We start from the raw sequence: 20,340 nt of genomic DNA, 5'->3' as shown, positions 1-20,340 counted from the left end.
CGGAAAAAATGGGCGGCGGCGTCGGCGACGGAGGAGGCGGGAGGGTTGCTTGTTGGCCGCAGGGTGAGACGGGAGGCCAATGTGCCACAGACCAGCGGGCCCGGGGAGAGGAGTAGGCGAGCGCGCGCGCGTCCGTCGCGTGTCCGCGCCGACGCAAATCCGGTTCAAAAATGGGTCGCCCGCGGACGAAAAATGGACGCGGGTCCGTTTGGGTCAGCGCGTTGGGCCGCCTTTTGTGTCCCCGACCCAAACGGACGGCCGCGGACGAAATGGGCCGCCCCATTGGAGTTGCTCTAATCTGCCGCAATTGCACTTCGGTGTCATGGATTCAGTCTGTCGCTTCAACATCTCATTATCCTGCAGCAATGGAAATTTGCCCCAAAATTACCTTTTGCAACTCTTCAAATCTCTTCGTTGAAGAAGACAGTGAGGTCTTAACCTACAAATAAAGATTGTCCCATAAGCATTGCAAACTTCAATCATGGGAGAATATAAGAGTGTACAAGGCATATACAGAAAATGGAACCAACCTTTAAAAGTTCATCTTGTAGCTCCCTATTTTTGGCCAATTCAGTGTCATATTGTGCGCATCTGTGATAACCTCGAGGTAAGATATCTGCACAAACCTTCCCACTCTGTTGCTATCTTCTACCTATGAATGAAAACAGACCTTACTTATCAGAGAAGCAAATGTGAAAGTTGATTACAACATGTATGCTAAGTCGCTAACCCATAGAGACAACTAGACCAAATGTGAAAGCTTCCCATGTTGCCGAGGAAGTATATGAGCACCCCTCGAAACATCAATTAGCATGCACTTGACACAAACAAACTTGTACAGAAAAATAACAAAAATTGTACAGATCACCCATTTTTATAGGTTCAAAGACAGATAACAAAAATTAACTAGAAAGAGTTAGATGACAGCGAAGCTTAAAGCTGCAGTAAGAAACATTAGATATACACATTTTAGATGACATCGAAGCTTATAGGTTCAAAGACATTAAGTTTTTTTTAATAAGAGGTCCAGACTAAGACTGATAACCTGAAAATTAACCAATATCATAGCTCTCAGAAACATGAATGCAGAGGACTAAGGAAAATAAATGATTTATGCTATACATCTCCATACACTTGCAAAGTTGCAATCATAAGAGTAATATTTGGCATGGCAAAGTTTGTGTCTCGTGATGGGATGGCAGACGCAATTGGCTAGAAGCACATAATAACTACATTAGCATGAGCAAGGAGCAATCTATATCGGTACTAAACTACTGATACCGTTTGTCAAGCTAAAAAGCACAGAAGTCATTGATTCTACTAGAGAGATAAAAACATCTGACACCAAAGAAAAAAATGGCAAGCTTTCAAGGGAAATTCTATTTTTTGATGTAACTGCTTGGTTGACGATAAAGTATGATTTATGATGCTGTTGTATGAACCGTTAGAAAGGTTAAATGGCTCCTAAAGTGTATTGAGGAGTAATAACTATAATAATAAACATGTCCAGACCTCTTTTTTGGACTTAGGACTCCACATACTGCAGCCTATATGCTGTAAGCAGTTTGCATCACTACTAAAACATAACTGAGGTAGAGAGTTTGGTGATGATCAGATTAAGTTTAACCAACATTTCACAATTCACATTAGCAAAGATTAAACAAAATCATATGACAGCCCTATCAATTCCTGCTTAACACTTGGAACAAAAAGCATCAAGATAGAACTCAGGAATCAGTAAGTCAGTAAGTTTACCATTGATCATATTCAAAACATATCATACGCATCTTACATATTACAATGAAAGTGTACATTATGCAGATCAACGGCCTAAGTGGTATAACGATCTAGGACAGAATATGATTGAGCACTAGGAGCAAACACGCTATAATTTTGAAGAACAGGGCAGTGTTCAAGTCCCCAACATACCACAATCCCAGACAGGAATAGCGTTGTTCTTTCTTCAAATTACCATACACGGGGAAACAATGACAAGACTGGATTGTTTTAAAAAACAGAATTCTCCATTACTATTCCGAGAGAATGACTACCACCAGGAAAGCATCGCTCACACCAGCTAAACTTGCACACAAAAGTTTCCCTGCCTACTACTCAAAGCTGTCACATAGCCTAGCCATTAACACAGGAACGTCTTGCTCTTCCTGCACTGATTGAAGAATCGATTGAAATGAGACTCTGCCCTCTAGAGAATACAAACATACAACAAATGGAACATAAGCGAATTTTCACTTATGCTCATCGGAATCTCACAACCTCTATGCAAATCAGGCTAGAGAAACAACTGCTGTCAAATTTGGGGCTCCAATCACACAGGAAACAGTCCATCTACATCGCCGTAAAGCAGGGCATGCACATTAGTCCCGTCCCCAGATGTTTTCCCCGGAGGAGCTACCTATGCAGCTAGTCCCGCATCAGCTCAGGCCGACCGAGATGGAGCACGAGAATTGTTTTGCGCAACCCTAGATCAATAGATAAGCACAGGCAAGCGGGGCACGCGGCGAACAGATCTCGCGATGCACCGAGCGGAAGGGAGAGGTGGGGATTGGGGAGCTTACGGAAGAGGATGAGGCCCCCGAAGGCGCCGGTGAGGGAGGAGTAGTGATGCGGCGGATGGAGAGGTCGAGGCAGGCGTCCCACTTGGCGTCCAGGTCGTACCGCGGCGGGATCCCAGACCTGGTGGGTGAGGACGGCTACAGCGTCGGCGCCGGGGTGTTGGGGAACGTAGTAATTTCAAAAAAATTCCTGCGCACACGCAAGATCATGGTGATGCATAGCAACGAGAGGGGAGAGTGTAGTCCACGTACCCTCATAGACCGTAAGCGGAAGCGTTATGACAACGCGGTTGATGTAGTCGTACATCTTCAGGATCGACCAATCCTAGACCGAAAGTACGGCACCTCCGCGATCTGCACACGTTCGGCTCGGTGACGTCCCACGAACTCACGATCCAGCAGAGTGTCGAGGGAGAGCTTCGTCAGCATGACGGCGTGATGACGGTGATGATGAAGTTACCGGCGCAGGGCTTCGCCTAAGCACTACGACGATATGACCGAGGTGGATTATGGTGGAGGGGGGCACCGCACACGGCTGGAAACAATCAACTTGTGTGTTCTAGGGTGCCCCCTGCCCCCGTATATAAATGAGCAAGGGGGGAGGCCGGCCGGCCTTGGGGCGCGCCAAGGAGGGGGAGGAGTCCTCCTCCTAGTAGGAGTAGGACTCCCCCTTTCCTAGTCCAACTAGGAGGAGGAAGGGGGAAGTCCTCCTCCTAGTAGGAGTAGGACTCCCCCTTTCCTAGTCCAACTAGGAGGAGGAAGGGGGAAGGAAGGAGAGGGAAAGGAGAAGGAAACGGGGGGGGGGGGGGGGGGGCGCCCCCCTCCCTAGTCCAATTTGGACCCCCTATAGGGAGGGGGCGCGGCTGCCCCTTGTGGGCTGCCTCCCCTCTTCCCTATGGCTCATGTAGGCCCAATAGTCCCCCCGGGGGTTCCGATAACCCCCCGGCACTCCGATAATTATCCGGTGACCCCCGGAACTCATCTGATGTCCGAATATAGTCATCCAATATATCAATCTTTATGTCTCGACCATTTCGAGACTCCTCGTCATGTCCGTGATCACATCCGGGACTCTGAACTATCTTCGGTACATCAAAACACATAAACTCATAATACCGATCGTCACCGAACGTTAAGCGTGCGGACCCTACGGGTTCGAGAACTATGTAGACATGACCGAGACAGGTCTCCGGTCAATAACCAATAGCGGAACCTAGATGTTCATATTGGCTCCCACATATTCTACGAAGATCTTTATCGGTCAAACCGCATATACGTTGTTCCCTTTGTCATCGGTATGTTACTTGCCCGAGATTCGATCATCGGTATCTCAACACCTAGTTCAATCTCGTTACCAGCAAGTCTCTTTACTCGTTCCGTAATGCATCATCCCGCAACTAACTCATTAGTCACATTGCTTGCAAGGCTTATAGTGATGTGCATTACCGAGAGGGCCCAGAGATACCTCTCCGATACACGGAGTGACAAATCCTAATCTCGATCTATGCCAACTCAACAAACACCATCGGAGACACCTGTAGAGCATCTTTATAATCACCCAGTTACGTTGTGATGTTTGATATCACACAAGGTGTTCATCCGGTATTCGGGAGTTGCATAATCTCATAGTCCGAGGAACATGTATAAGTCATGAAGAAAGCAGTAGCAATGAAACTATAAAGATCATAATGCTAAGCTAACGAATGGGTCTTGTCCATCACATCATTCTCCTAATGATGTGATCCCGTTCATCAAATGACAACACATGTCTATGGTTAGGAAACATAACCATCTTTTATAAACGAGCTAGTCAAGTAGAGGCATACTAGGGACACTTTGTTTTGTCTATGTATTCACACATGTACTAAGTTTCCGGTTAATACAATTCTAGCATGAATAATAAACATTTATCATGAAATAAGGAAATAAATAATAACTTTATTATTGCCTCTAGGGCATATTTCGTTCACGGGGCCGGAGAGGGAGCGGCGGGTGGCGCGGGCACCCTAGCGAAGTTCTCGGGCGACTCCGCCATGGGAGGGTTTCTTGCGACACGGGGAGGTGGAGGGGAGGAAGAGGAGAGGCGACGCGAATGGGGGAGAGAAAGGCGGAGGAGGGGTGAGAGGCGGAGGTAGCGGCGGCAAGGAGATCATGGGGGCGGAGGAGAGGGGTGGGAGTGGATCGGGGGTGGATGGTGCCGCACTCCGCAATGGACACGCTGAGTAGTAGCGTGGGTGTATCGCCTGCGCTATAGCTATTCACTTAGTAGTAGCGCAGGATTTACAACACGCGCTACTAATATTTTTTATCTGGTGGTGTGGTGTGGCACACTTACCAGTAGCGTGCCCAAAAGAAACCAACGCCGCTGCTAAGCCATACGAGTAGCGCGCTTTGTACCCAGCGCTACTGGTAATTACCAGTAGCGTGGGGACACAAACAAACGCTACTGATAAACTTCTATGTATAAGCATTTTCCTACTAGTGCATGTTTTATTATTTACGTTCAACTTTAGGTCAGTGGCAGAACCAGGAATTTACTCCTTGGTATTCATTGTAACAAAAAATGCAGCAATTAATCCATTGTCCATATGTATAATTAATATCTCATATTGTATAGTACTTATATTTGATTTCTGAGGTCATATATGTGATATTCATGTGAATTATTCACATAAATACATGAAACAAGCATTTACCCCGCTTTATAGATAAAACATAAACGGCTGAAACGATACAAGGTGGTAGCATTCGTGATATGCGACTCGGTCGAACTAGTAATGATAACTCTTGGACAGCTAAAAAGATGGTAAAGCCAAATACGGTTATAGGTTAGATTGCTTTTTTGAGTGGAGGTTTTATAGATTAGATAATAGGAAAAACTATCGGCCGGACGCTAGCTGATGCACACAGCCCACAAAAATCCGAATTATATGTACCCATAAGTTACTTACACAAACCGATGGGGCCATGACTTACGTACTGATACGTTCATCAATATTATCACTACTACTCCCAAATTTTATATATATACAGCAAAAGCACAATGCGTTACGTACGTACGTCCAGTACAGCAAGAACCACAAGCGTCTGAGGATCCATGTCCAGCCCACTGGATTTTATACACGAGTGTCACAACCTCCACGTCGTCAGTGATTAATCCAGTGGGCAGTTCAAATTTTAAGCAAGAGAATATACAGGCCACAAACCGTAATGACCTACTTTTTCTGGCGAATCAAGGATCATCTCCTTGACTTGATCTCTGCCACATCATAAGATGTGATGTGTGCCGCGCAAGTGTGTTTGATTGATTGCTTGTCTCGTTTAGGGTTTAGTTAATACTTTGCTTATCTCGTCGTTCCGCAATCGCAAGGGCTAATGGAGCGCATCCGTGGGACAATCCATATTTGGTGATGCATGCCTGTATACAGGCGGCAGGGAAAATAATTAGAAGCAACCAATCACTAACTGAGGTATAAGACTAACGATTGCACCTCCATCGTTCAACCTAGCCTTTTGGGGTAAAAGTGCACAAGGATCTGGTTCAGAACGTAACTTTTTGGTGAACTAGCAAACACGGCAACTTCTTGAAACGCAAGCAAATTTTTTTGCTTTATATATAATTGTGAGGAGAAAGCTGCTAATTGAAGAACCTGGCAACAACTTGGCGAAACTCTTTACACGAGTAAGATACTTGTAATCATGTTTGTTTTAAAAAAATATTAGATTATTTTGTGCATAGAGGGTGCCCCCCCCCCCCCCCCCCCCCCCCCCCCAAAAAAAAGCCGTAAGTTCCCTTCCGACGTTAATTGCAACCATGTATAGCTGAGGGAAACTAGCTATAATTCGCAAATAGTTGTGCATGCACACATGCTGCATACGGCTCTTCTATTTTTTTTCAAAAAAATGCAAATAAAAGTTCGTGTGTGTTGGCTTTGCGCACCTATAAATTTCGATCCAAAAAAATGACCATTTTGTGACCCGTGCAGAAAGAACAAATTGTGTGTGAATAACACATGATACTATCGAAAGTACCCTTCTAATTTCGGGCTCAAATGAGCTCGGATACAGTAAAATCGAAAAAAAATCATTTTCTTGTGATAAACTTTGACAAATGTTCTAAGTGTTTGCAAATTTTCATCATGAGATCACATTTGTGGAAGGCGTGGCAAAAAATTATCAATGCTCCAAAATGTTTTTGAAAGTAGCATTTTCAAAGCATCGACTTTTTTTTTGTCACGCCTTCCACGACCATGATCTCATGATGAAAATTTGCAAGCACTTAAAACTTTTGTCAAAGTTTATCTCAAAAAAAGTTTTTCGATTTTACTGTTCATCAAGCTCATTTAAGCTCGAGCTCAGATACTCTGCGTCCATGATACTATGCACTCTTTATTTTTCACACACCATAGATGTTCGTCATACTTTTGTATGAAATTTTGTAGGTTCACGGCCCAGAAACAAACGTTCAGATTAAATTTACCCCCCCTCTCGGCCCCCGCGTCGCTCCCGCAGGGGCGACTCAGGCAGCTCAAACCCTAGCCGCCGCTGGGGCTCCCTCCCCCATTCTCCTCTCCCTCATCGCCGCCGGAGGTGGTCGCTGGAATGCCGCGCGACTGCTGGGGATGGCGGCGGCGAGGATCTGGTCGCTCCGCCCCTGTGGAGGACCTCGGAGCAGAGGTGGCGACCTCTCGTGGTGGAGCTGCGCCGCCCTCAGCTCGCGGCGTCAGCGGGTGCTGCCCGTCCACCTCGGTCGTGCGGGCGGCGGGGTGACGGCCGGCGTCGGCTGTGGTCCGCGGTTGCCTCGCGGGCACCCGCATCAGATCTTATGGCGCCTTCCTCTTCATCCTCAAGTCGCCCTCGCCCCAGATCCATCCCTCGGTGGTCTTCGGGCGCCGTAGCCGTGTCTTATCTTGAGGTGGAGGTGGGAGAAGGGACCGGAGAAATCCATGGCCGGCTCTGTCGGCCGCTGGCGGCGACGCCCAAGGGCGCCGCCCCCTACATGTAGGCGCTGGTTAATTCCCCTTTTCCCCTTCCTCTTCCTCCCATATTGCTCGTGTACCGGGTGAAAACCCAAATCCCTCTGGATTGGGCGGCAGTGATGCTGTGGGCATCGTCACCTTCAAGGAGGTGTCGTCTTTGGTGAGATTTGGGGGAAGCGCGCTTGTCCTGGTCGGGGTTTGTTGGCGGTGAGGTCGGAAACTTCGTGCTGGCGCTGGCGGCGAGGCCGCACAAGTTCTCATCTTTTGTGGATGCCCATGGTTACCGGTGTTGTCTTGGCCATTCGGGCAGGGGATAGGGTTCCCCTCCCAGGGTTGTCAGTGCTCGCCAATGGTGGCATGGGCTCGGTTCTTATCTTCTGTGACCTTGGTGTCGTCCACCAGCTCCGTTGCGGATGCTTTCCCCCCTTTACTGCTTGGCCATCAGCAGCCTTGCCGTGTAGTTTGCTTCTCCTCGTGTGCAGCTCTCATGTAGTGCCGATGCTCCCCTTGGCGAAGATCGCTGTTGTTTGGTGGTGGTGTCCTGATGTGGCCTTCCGGCTGGCAATGGCGCCGATTTCACTTTAGCCCTATGGTGGGCGTCTTCACCTTTCGACGGATCGACACCCTTCGTGCCAGGGCGAGGGGGCAGGGAGCACCTTTCGGAGGTGGAGGAGGTTGACATCAACGGCCGGAGCTCATGGAGCTGACAAAGGCGCTCCGCCAGCCACTGGATGATTCTTCCCCAAGCTTTTGTTGGTGTCCTACGTGGTGCTCTGCTCGCTATGGAGGGCTTCTTCAACTTCTAGCTGTATTAGTGCTTTAGTTTTCATATCTTGGCTACTAGTTTGTGGTAGCCTGTTAGCTATTTACACAGCACCTTGTATCCTCTCGCTGTTTCTTTTCATTTTACTTTGCTGCTCGTTGTAATCCTGGCCGGTTGATGGCTTTGTTAATTCAAAGCCGGGTTCTTCTTGAGCCTTCGTTCTAAAAAGAATATATAGGTTCACAAGATACAGATAAAACATAACCCATGCTCATGATTTTGTTTCAAGAACAAGAACGTATTTATCTGCTCATGAGCTTGCAGAACATGCATGCCAGTGTGACCGTGAGAATCACATGGTGTGAGACAGGATGCAGCGGGCATAAGAGAATCTGACTTGTGAGCTGGGCATACTGGTAACCATGTATCTCGAGGATTAGCTCGATCGATTTCGGCTCCTGCTTAGGGAACAGGCGCCCGGCAAACGGTTGTGTGCATCTTAATTCACCCAACCGATCCATTAGAGGGGCTGCTGGTATTTGCAAAACACTGTCTACAATTTAATGTGAATCAGACGTTCGGTAGATAAACTGTTTCATTATCTAGAAAAATATTACGAGAAGAGGATCAAACCTGCAATGTTTTGTACTCCCTCCGTTCTATAATATAAGAACGTTTTTGACACTACTAGTTTATACCGTAACTCAACCAGATTCAGAGAGCCGGGTTGGCATCAGGAGGTACTCCTGCTTGCTTGGTCGAGTAAGCTCATACACATCGGTCATGGCTCTTCCAGGCACGAGATCATATATTCCACATTAAACTAAGTTTGACTGCATTTGTATTTCTCTTCATTTTTGTGATCAGGTAGTGCATATTGTTAGAAAATCACGATGGAGCCTCCCTGAGCCGGAAACTAGCAATACATGTCCACTACTACTATTTTCTCACAGTATTTTTTTTAGTTTCATCAGACTTTTCAGCATTCATGAAGAAGACGTATCATACATTTCTTTGACAGATAATTCCATGTGTGCCGAAAAAGCAGTCCATCCGATCTGGCCGCTCCGTTCTCATACATTTGCCAAATTAAAGCTCGGAGGAAGGGACTGCCACATCGTACCACTAATTAAGTACTGTAGTAGACACGTCGATCTCTCCAGGGTCAAACTGCGAGCAATTATTGAGCAAAAACTAATTTAAATCGCTCGTTCACGAACTCTATCCGCTACAAGATTCCTCCCCCCTCTTTTGGGTATCTCCAAGAGCCAGTGAGACCCCGTGAACAAACCTAATATTAATCATATATTCCTCCAATGCATGATAAGCGATGAGCAGCAGCGTGTGCCATTAATTGTTTACGCTGCATAATGCAGGTGAGAGAGTCACAGCTCAGAGAGAGAGAGAGAGATGGTTGACGTGGAGAGGGAGGTGGTAACCGGCCGGAGGTCGTTAGACATGAACGCCGTGCACCATGGCACATGGCTGCTGCCGCCGTCCTGCGAGCTCGGGAAGCAGCAGCCCAGCAGCCTTGATCATCATACGTACGTACGTGAACGGCGGCGGCGGCGACGCGCTATCGTTGTTAGTTTTGTGGATTCCGGCGTGCGCAACTGGGGAGGTGATCGCCTGCGCCCGGAGCTATGGGCTGATCTGGGGGTTTGGTTAAACAAAGCAGCCAAGTGTCAACGAGGTACGAGACGTCGCGTCCGGATCAGCCTCGGCTTTCCCGGGAGGCCAAACGGCAGCTCCAAAGAAAATTAAAATAAGCAAAAAGCCGGTGCAGAAACGCGAATACGTTGTGCAGCGCTGGTAAGGGGCGGACTCGAAAGGTTTTAGTACGTATTGGCTGGCGGAGATGGTGTTGACCAGTGAGTATATTACTACTAATGCACTTTTATTATGCACTGCCTCCGTTCGGAACTACTGAACGCCGAAATGGATGTGAATGTAGTATTTTATTATTCTTGTGTCATTCATGTCACTACAGACACAATAAGTGCATCGTATATGCAGCAAGCTGTTTTCCACGAAAACCTAAAAAAACCCTGGCGGCGATTAGGGTTTCGGTGGACGCAAACGCCGCCCGGCGGATCTCTCCGGCGGGGCAGCCACTGATTCCGGCAAACGATGGCTTCATCGGATGGCGGCAGGCAGCACGAGGCAGAAACTAGCGCCTCGCGAGCGGCTAGGGCTCGGCTTGAGGAGGCGCTGGGGAAACTTGGGATCACGGACGAGGAGGCGACTCCTCTGGTGGTCGATGACCTGGGGGATGGAGAGACGCAGAAGTGGCTGCTGGCGGGGAGGGTTTTGCATAGGAAATCGCTCCACGTCCAGACCATTGCAAATGCGCTTCGTCCAGCTTGGGGAAACCCTAGAGGGTTGAAGTTCAGATCGATGGGCGAAAACACGTTTGTGGCAGAGTTTGAGACACAGAGGGATCGCGATCGCATCTGGATTGGTTCACCATGGCATGTTAGCAAGAACGCGGTCGTGCTGGCCGAGTTCGAGGACTGTATGCGACCTGATGAGGTCCAATTTGACCGGCTCCATCTGTGGGCTAGGGTCCCAAACCTCCCTTACAATCTTCGAGATGATCATTGGGGCAAGATGATTGCACAGCAGATCGACAAGGATGCTACATCGGTCCAGTTCGATCATGTGGGAGGATATCTGAGAGCTAGAATAGCACATGATGTTAGTAAACCTCTAAGGAGGTGGATCTTGATTGACTCTGCCAAGAGGAAGAAGACAGATTTGTATGACATACAATACGAGCAAGTTCCTCACTTTTGCTTCTCTTGTGGCGGACTTGGTCATTCGGACCTGTTTTGCCCAACTCCAGGCCCTCGGGATGATAATGGGGATCTGCCATTTGGACCTATGTTGAGGGCACCAGAGGATTGGAAGGCGGCTGCATCAGGGGAGAGCTCGAACAAAGAACAATATTCAGGTCCTAGCAGCCAAAGGGAGTCCAGAAACTCTAGCAACGCTGGTAAAGGAGGGGCAGAGGTGAACTCTCCGGTCAAGAATAAGAAACAATCTAACAAGAGGAAGGAGGCACCGAAGCAAGTTTACCGGCGGGCGGATAGCCACTTCTGTTGATGGATGGATTAAACCCAAGGATGGAAACTGAAATAGATCCAGAGGAGATAGATGCGGGTAGTGTCAAAAACGGGGATGAGCATGTTGTGGAGAGGATTCCAAAAAAGAAAAAGCCAACGCCTGACAACTCGGCAGCGTCTGCAGAGTAGCGCTGCCCATCCGAATGATTTGCATTAGTTGGAACTGCCGGGGGCTTGGGAACCCCGAGGCAGTTCGAGAGCTTCGCCGTTTGGTGAAGCAAGAAGGTCCTGCCCTGCTGTTCGTCATGGAAACCAAAATCAGGGCTAAAAGAGTAGAAGATCTGCGATTCCATCTTGGATTTGCGGGCTGTTTTGCGGTGGATAGTGTTGGACTAAGCGGAGGTATTGGCCTCTTCTGGTCTAATGATGTCAGTGTTGACCTGAAAAATTATAGCAAGAACCACATTGATGTACTGGTTAGAGCTACGGATCAAAGCTCCTCGGAGTGGAGATTCACAGGATTCTACGGTGCACCAAGAGTCGAAGATAGACACCATAGTTGGCGTTTTCTTCGGACATTGCATGCCATACCCCATTCTTCATGGATATGTATGGGCGACTTCAACGAGACCCTTTTTGGCGATGAACACTTCAGTCAGACGGCTCGGCCGGAATCGCAGATGAAGGCTTTTAGAGAGGTTGTTGAAGATGTTTCCTTCCAAGACCTTGGCTGGTCTGGAATGGCCTACACTTGGGATAACAGGAAAGGTGGTCATCAGAATGTCAAAGCAAGGCTTGATCGAGCGTTTGCTAACGAAGCCTTTCGTCAGTGTTATGAAGATAGACCCATGCGACATATCAGTGCAATTGAATCTGATCATTGTTTTGTGGTCGCAGAAATTCATAGGACAAGGCAGACTGTAAGTTCACCTCGGACCAAGCAATTCAGATATGAAAACATTTGGCAAACTCATTCTGACTATGAGAAGCTAGTAACATATGTATGGAAGAAACAAATGCATGCTCCCGGCTTGCAGGGGATTGTAGAGTCGCTTAATGCTTTACAAAAGGAACTTGAGCCATGGGGGGCGAAGGAATTTGGATGTCTCGCTAGAACAGTCAGGCAGCTTCAAAAGAAACTTGACAAATTGCATAGACAGTCTATAGGTCGCGGCCCCTCTGACGAAGAAAAAGCTACTGCCGCAAAGTTACGCGAGGCTCTTCGACAGGAGGAAATATGGCTACGGCAGCGGTCCAGGGTCGTCTTATGGCTATGGGCTGGTGATCGTAACACGGGATACTTCCAGGCTCAAGCTAAACAAAGACAGAGAATGAACAAAATTCGTGGCCTGAAAAGAGTGGATGGGTCGGTTTGTGCCGACGAAGCTGAGGACAAGCAGGAAGTGCAGTCGTTTTATCAAGCACTATACACCTCTCAAGGAGTGACTGATACAAGCGAGCTGCTAAATCACGTTCCAGTGAAAGTGACGCCGGCGATGAATGACATGCTGGAAAAACCGTACGACGCGAAAGAGGTTCATGATGCTCTTTTCCAGATGGCCCCAACGAAAGCTCCGGGGGTCGATGGTTTTACGGCTGGCTTCTTCCAACGACATTGGCATTTGTTGAAGGATGATGTGACTAATCCTGTGTTAAATTTTTTAAATGGGGGTGACTTACCGAGTGGTTTCAATGACACTTCCATTACCCTGATCCCAAAGGTACGGTACCCTCAAACAATTTCTCAGTATCGCCCCATTGCGCTATGCTCTGTATTATATAAGATCGCATCTAAGGTTATAACTAACCGTTTGAGGAGCTGCATGGATGAGATAATTAGCGAGGAACAAAGTGCATTTGTCCCTGGGCGATTGATTACTGATAATGTTCTGGTGGCCTTTGAAAGTGTGCACACTTTACGGAGGAGAAAGAAAGGCAAGAACCATGCATGTGCAGTGAAGTTAGATATGATGAAAGCATACGACAGAGTCGAGTGGCACTACCTGGAAGCTATGCTGGCAAGGTTGGGCTTCAGTGGAACCCTGATCAACTTAATTATGAAATGTGTTACCTCAGTGCGCTTCTCTGTTCGGGTGAATGGTGAGCTTCAACCCTACTTCACACCCTCTCGGGGGCTTCGGCAAGGGGATCCAGCGTCACCATATTTATTTCTGCTATGTGCAGAAGGCTTCTCCTCATTACTCAAATATCATGGTCATATTGACAGGTGTATAAGGACGAGTATCCGGTCACCGTGGGTGAGCCATTTACTGTTTGCGGATGATTGCTTGATTTTTCTCAATGCTAATTCAAATAGTGCGGAGAGATTGGATGAGATCCTGCGAATTTACGGTGAAGCTTCAGGTCAATGTGTGAATAAAGATAAAAGTGCTATTTATTTTAGCCCGAACACACCCAGCTCCACCAGGCAGGCTATCAAAGGAAAACTAGGTGTCATGGTTGAAGCGTTTAGCGACCGATACCTTGGCTTACCTACTGCTGTAGGACGGATCACGAGTGGTACTTTCGAGCACATTGGTGAGAGGTCCAGGAGCAAAATGCAGGGATGGTCTGAGAGGCACTTTGCATGCGCTGGAAGAGAAACGCTCATTAAAACTATTATCCAGGCGATCCCTACTTATAGCATGAGTTGTTTCCTGCTAACGAAGAAAGTTTGTGCAAAACTGACGTCAAGCATGGCACGGTATTGGTGGAGTAGTTCCATTGATAAGAGGTCGCTCCATTGGCTCTCTTGGAAGGAGCTGACGAAACCTAAATGTCAAGGAGGCATGGGCTTCCGTGATCTACATATGTTTAACCTCGCTCTTCTTGGCAAACATGGGTGGCGTCTAATGACAAAGCCTACATCTCTTTGTGCAAGAGTCATGAAGGGCAGGTACTTCCCAGAATCTGATTTCTTGCAAGCTACTGTACCCAAGGCCGCGTCAGCAATTTGGCGGGCCATCATTGCAGGTCGTGAGGCCTTGCTTGCGGGTATTGTGATGCGGGTTGGTGATGGTACTTCTATCAATGCATGGACTGACAAGTGGATTCCTACAACTCCTACAAGGACACCATTGTTGATACCAATGGCGCCTACTATCTCACTATTCAACGACCTGATTGATGTAGATAACTGGTCCTGGAAACAGGATCTTGTTCGGCAGAACTTTATCGCACCAGATGCAGAGGCTATACTGAATATCCCTCTACGGCGCGGAGGGGGTGCAGATACAATGGCATGGGCACATGAGAGGACAGGTAACTACACTGTTAAGTCAGCGTACCGAGCTCTAGTGATTCAGAAAGAGCATCAAGCTCGAGAAGAAGGGCCGGTTACAGAAGCTTCAGTTAATAAACAACAGTTGTGGAAAGCCCTCTAGTCTCTCAAGGTGGTACCTAAAGTGCGTGTGTTCTGGTGGAGGGTACTCCGTGGTATACTGCCAGATGAATGCACACTAAAGCATCGACATATCCGAGTTATCAGTACATGAAAGCTTTGTCAATCACATGAAGAAGATCTACAACATGCACTCATATCCTGTTCACATGCTCGAGGTTTTTGGGACGAAGCGCGCAAGCTACTGGATGTCAAACTACCTCGCCTTCATCCCACAACTTGAGCAGCTGATATTTTATGTGAACCAAGGTTCTCACCGAGAGAACGAGCAACGATAATCACTGTGATGTGGTCCATTTGGACTTCCCGGAACAGATGGACGCATGATGGGGATAAACTCGACCCGGCCAACTCGATGAGACTTACTCGAGAAGCTCTGGCCCTACTTGATATTCCCGGACAACACACAAATGTATTGCCAGGGCATGGGTGGCGACCTCCGGAATCAGATCAAGTTAAGATAAACACCGATGCAACAGTCGTTCATGACGAAGGCAAAAGTGGAGCTGGTGGTGTTGCAAGATCATCCACAGCCCTGTTAGGTGCTTGGTGTAAACCACACCCTGGAGTTACTGACCCCATGATAGCGGAGGCCCTTGTAGTTCGGGATGGACTAATTTTTGCAAATCTCAGAGGGTTTACGCATGTGGTGGTAGAGACCGATAGCCTGGAGGTGGTCAACCTCTGGAACACTCGCCGCAACAATCGATCAGTTGTGGCACCAGTTATCTTAGAAATTGAAGAGCTTTCTGATAGTTTTCATTCTTTTGTAATCCAACATGTAAGTACATCAGCCAATGGTCCAGCTCATCTTTGTGCAAAGCGTGCTTGCACGGTGACTGGCACCGAAAGCTGGCTTACGGAGACTCCCAACTTCCTGATCAGTAGCCTTATTGCTGACTGTTCAGAGAACGCTTTTGTTTGAATAAAGCTCTAAATTCCCTGCGAAAAAAAGACACAATAAGTGCATCAACAATCATTTCTAAGACCAGCCACAGTGGGGAGTAACTTAGACTAGTAACATGCATATGTTACTAGTCTAAGTTACTACCTTTATAATGAGAAGTAACATATGTGTCGTGTCATGCAACACTTTATTTATTAGGTTATAGACTCATCTTGCCTTAGTATATGTGATGTTACTCATAATACTAATAACGGGAAATACCCAATAGTTCCTGGGTACATATGTACCCTATATGGGGATTTGTTTTTAATAGTTAAACAAAAAGTCAAAATAGTTAAGAAACTATTTTTAGAATAAAGTTGACTTACTTGCGCACTTGTATACAAATTTTCATAAAAAATAAAACTACGTTGACTTCACAGCGAAAAAGACAAAATTTATTTGCTATTATAGGTCACTATTCACGCTATTTTGACCTAAAATTTGTCTTTTTTGAAAAGAAGTCAAAGATGAATTTTATGTTTTTGTAACTTTTATCACTAGTACAGTGGAAGGTCAAGTTTTTATCAAAAATATTTTTAGAAATTTTTGACTTTTTGTTGAATTACTATTTTTTTGCATATAGGGTACATATGTATCCAGGAATCAAAAGTTCCCCTCCTACTAGTAACTAGCTATGTTACTACATGTCTCTCTTTCTTCATTAATTGCTTGTCACATCATCTATTTTATCTAGATATGTGTGGTGTTACCACCTATGTTACTCCCACTGTGGGTAGTCTAAGAGCAAGTATGGGGACGCGGGCGTTAAGACCTCATGCTGTGGAGGTGTGGACCTAGACTCGCTGACTAATGCCGGGCTACGAGTGGAAGGATTGCCATCTGCTCTTCCTGTTGGGGTTGGTGTACCATGCCGAGGAAGGGAGGCCGGCTTTTTAGCTTGGATGAAAACCTTCGGCCGCTTTTTATGATGCATTTCGCTGTACCTTGATACAACACTCGGGTCTATTTGAAGGGTCTTTGGATACAACACCTACACTGACTACGCGGGGCGGGGGGGGGGGGTTCCAAACTATGATGCAGCCCTCGAGTCTGGTAAATAGGACGATCTTTTATACTCTTCCTCGAAACGTTCCGTAGGAGGTTCAATACATTCATGTGCAGGTCTCAACAATCATTTGTAAAAGATTTAAACAGAACAAAGTGATTTATGTGGAACATCTTTAGTCATGACTTTTGATATGATCGAGCCATAAGGGACGAAAACACGAACTAGAAATTGAAATTAGTTGTAAAATGCTAAGATAGGAAATGACACAGTTGTTTGGTGTTCAGTGTTTGGCGTCATCTGGGCCATGCATGGGCTGGTTGACGCCGTTCCTTCTTGCCAACCTTCTAGCATGTGGGGTCTACAACCTCGCAGTTGGAGCCAGATGGGTCTTTTGGTGGAGCCTGTGCCTCGAACCCCGAGTTATTGGGGCAAGGCTTCTTTGTTGTCGTAGTGGCGATCACTTTTATGGTAGTACTGGTCTCCACCTCGTCGTATCAACCGATCTCTGCCTCTACGTGCTCGAGGTTGGCGACCTCTGCTTCCAAGGCGTTCTTGGGGTTGCCGGAGACTGATGATGTTGTTATGTTCTGGTATTTTAAGCTTCATGTAGGCATAACAGGCTATCGCCATGAATTTGACGAAGGCTGGGCGCCTAAGGAGGGCGTGGTAGCGCCCCTTGAAGGGCACCACCTTAAAGCAATGTGTTTTGGCCCGGAAGTTTTCCTCAGGTCTCGAGATGACCTCCAGGATGATTTGGCTGGGTTATGCTTTTTTACCAGGCACAATTCCGTGGAAGTGTGTTGGTGAAGGGAGGAAGCCGGTCAGCCGGAACCCCATCTTGTGTGTTGTACTTGTATACATTATGTTGATGCCTGACCCGCCGTCCATCAGGACCTTGGAGAGCTGGCATCCCCCAATAATTGGGTCCACGACGAGGGCGGTTTTGCTGGGGTTCAGTATGTATTCTGGATGATCTGTTTGGCTCAAGGAGATTTCATATTCTAACAAGTCGAGGTTTAGGGGGACACTAGCACTACAAAAAAAGACACATCCGTGACATTTTGGGCCAAAAGAATTTTTTTCTGTCATACTTATGACACTCCTATGACGATAATTGTGACAAAACCCGGTATCATCATAGATGTGGTGGGGTCCTACTTCTATGACAAAAACTCATGACGGAAAATGGGCTTTTCGTCCTGGGCGGGCCGGAGACGCAGCTGCATGACATTCTTTGGGCCGTCCATGATGGAAAAAACCGTGGTAGAAGCGAGGGCGTGGAAAATATCGGGGAGTTCCCGATTACGGTGGGTGGTCGGGGGCCGAGCAATGTGCGTTTCTCTCGTACATGTACGCACGTGGGTGCGAGGCATTGGGCTAACTGAACCCGAGCGATTGCACTGCAGGCTACGCGTTACACTGAACCCGAGGATCGATCGATCCCTTGCTGTTAACTGAAGCCGAGTGATTCCTTCGCTACTGCTGCTAACTGAAGCTGATCGATGCTGCCTCTGGATGAACAATGAGCGTTGTTGGGGGGGTTTGGATGAACAGTTCCCGGTGGGGGGTTGGATAAACATGACCCCGTGGTAGTAGAGGCCGTTGCGCTGGATGAACAGTACCCCGATCGAACGAGCCGGTGGATGAACAGGACCCCGTGGAGGGCTGGATGAACAGGACCCCGTGGAGGGCTGGTTGAACAATAGCCGGTGGAGTGCTGGATGAACAGTAGCTCGTGGAGGGGTGGTTGAACAGGAGCCCGTGGAGAGGGCTGGTTGAACAGTAGCCGGTGGAGTAGCGCGCGGTGGAGGCTGGATGAACAGGAGCCCGTGGATGAACAGTCACAGGTGGAGGCTAGAGGAGGTCGACGGTGGATGAACAGTAGCCCGTGGAGGCTGGAGGGGGTCGACGGTGGAGATGAACAGTATCCCGTGGAGTCCCATTTTGCGGTACGCCACACCCCTCCCGATGAACAGGACCCCCGTTTCGACCGTAGCGCTCCAACACAAGTCCGTTTCCTCCGTTTTGCGGTACGCCACACCCCTCCCGATCAACAGGACCCCCATTTCAACCGTAGGAGGTCTGTTTCCTCCGTTTTGAGGTACACCAGACCCCTCCCGATGAACAGGATCCCGTTTTGAACATGGCCGGTCGAACACAAGGCCGTTTCCTCCGTTCTGCGGTACGCCAGGCCTCGTTTCCATCGGCTGTTCTGTCCAAGCCCTCCCGATGAACACGACGACGCATTACGGTGGCCCGTCCGGTGTGTCCCAGCAGTCAGGGGGAAACGTTTTTTCGCCAAATACGGTGGCTCGTCCGGTGGGTCCCTGCTGTCAGGTGGAGGAATCATTATTTTCCGCATAATAAGGAGGCACTTCCTTGCTGCCGTCGTGGACCCAGCTGTCAGCCTCTCCATGTACAGTCCACGTCCGATGGAAGTCGTTCCTTGACCACGTTGACCACGCCGCGTCGAGAGAACCAGGGCGGTGGACGACGGCAAGGCCTAGGAAGGGGACGATGCGGAGCCGGGGAAGATGCGGCAGTGGATGCCCATGCCGAGAGAAGTACGAGGGTCCACTGGTTCGACTGCGGTGTGAGGCTGCCATCGCCGCAGGGCCTGGCCAGCGGTGGGAGTAGTAGGGGCGGTGAGGCTTCCGCGGCAGCACAGCCGGCCACGGGAGGCAGGAGCAGGCGGTCTCGCCGGCGCTGGTTTGGGCGGCTGGTGCAAGAAGAGCAACGATCGAGGAAACAGTAGGACCGTTCGATTCATATCCAACGGTCACTGCTGCTAGAATCGTTTGTTGACTAAGTTGACAAGCCCTGCGTACGCGTCAACTTAGTAGGCCCACAGGTCAGCCTCCCATCCGGTGCGCCCCAGATGTCAGTGGGAGGAATCATTTTTTTCGCGTAATAAGGAGGCAGTTGATTGCGTGCGGCCAGATCAGCGGAGGGAGTAGGGTGGGCCGGTGAAGCCTGCGCGGCATCATAGCGGGCCACAAGAGGTGGGAGCAGGCAGTCCCGCCGGCGCTAGTTTAGGCGGCTGGAGCAGGAAGATCAGAGATTGAAGAAGCACGTCGGCCGTTGGATGGACATCCAACAGTCACTGCTGCCAGAATCGTGGGTTGACTGACAAAGGCTTGCGTAAACAAGTCAGCCTCGAAATATGTGGTGTGTACAACCTATTTGCTATTATTTTTATAATTTTTACTCATTTTCTAATTCATATGGAATTTATTGCAGCCCATTTCCCATTTTTAGAATTGCTGGCCATTTCTTGGTGAGTACCAGGGTTAAAAAATTGAACTAAATATGTGCGGAATTTCGAAAATTCGCAAATTTTTGCTGGGGAACAAAATATTCTTAATACAAAAATTAGTAACCATACTAAAACAAATTTAAAAATAAATTAGTGCTATGTCATGTTAAATCCAATGAAATATAAAATATCAGTGAAGAACAAAAACAAAAAAAGAAACTAATTTCCCATTTGCTATAATTTTTTTGGAATTTTCAACCCCTTTGATATTACTTTTAAGAGACACTGACCATACTCTTTGGCCAGGCCGGAATGCATCCCTCCTCGTCTTGAAAGATTTGCAGCC

This window comes from Triticum aestivum, chromosome 1D, assembly GCF_018294505.1.
Source record: "Triticum aestivum cultivar Chinese Spring chromosome 1D, IWGSC CS RefSeq v2.1, whole genome shotgun sequence".
Classification (NCBI taxonomy): Eukaryota; Viridiplantae; Streptophyta; class Magnoliopsida; order Poales; family Poaceae; genus Triticum; species Triticum aestivum.
Note: the sequence above shows the minus strand (reverse complement) of the source record.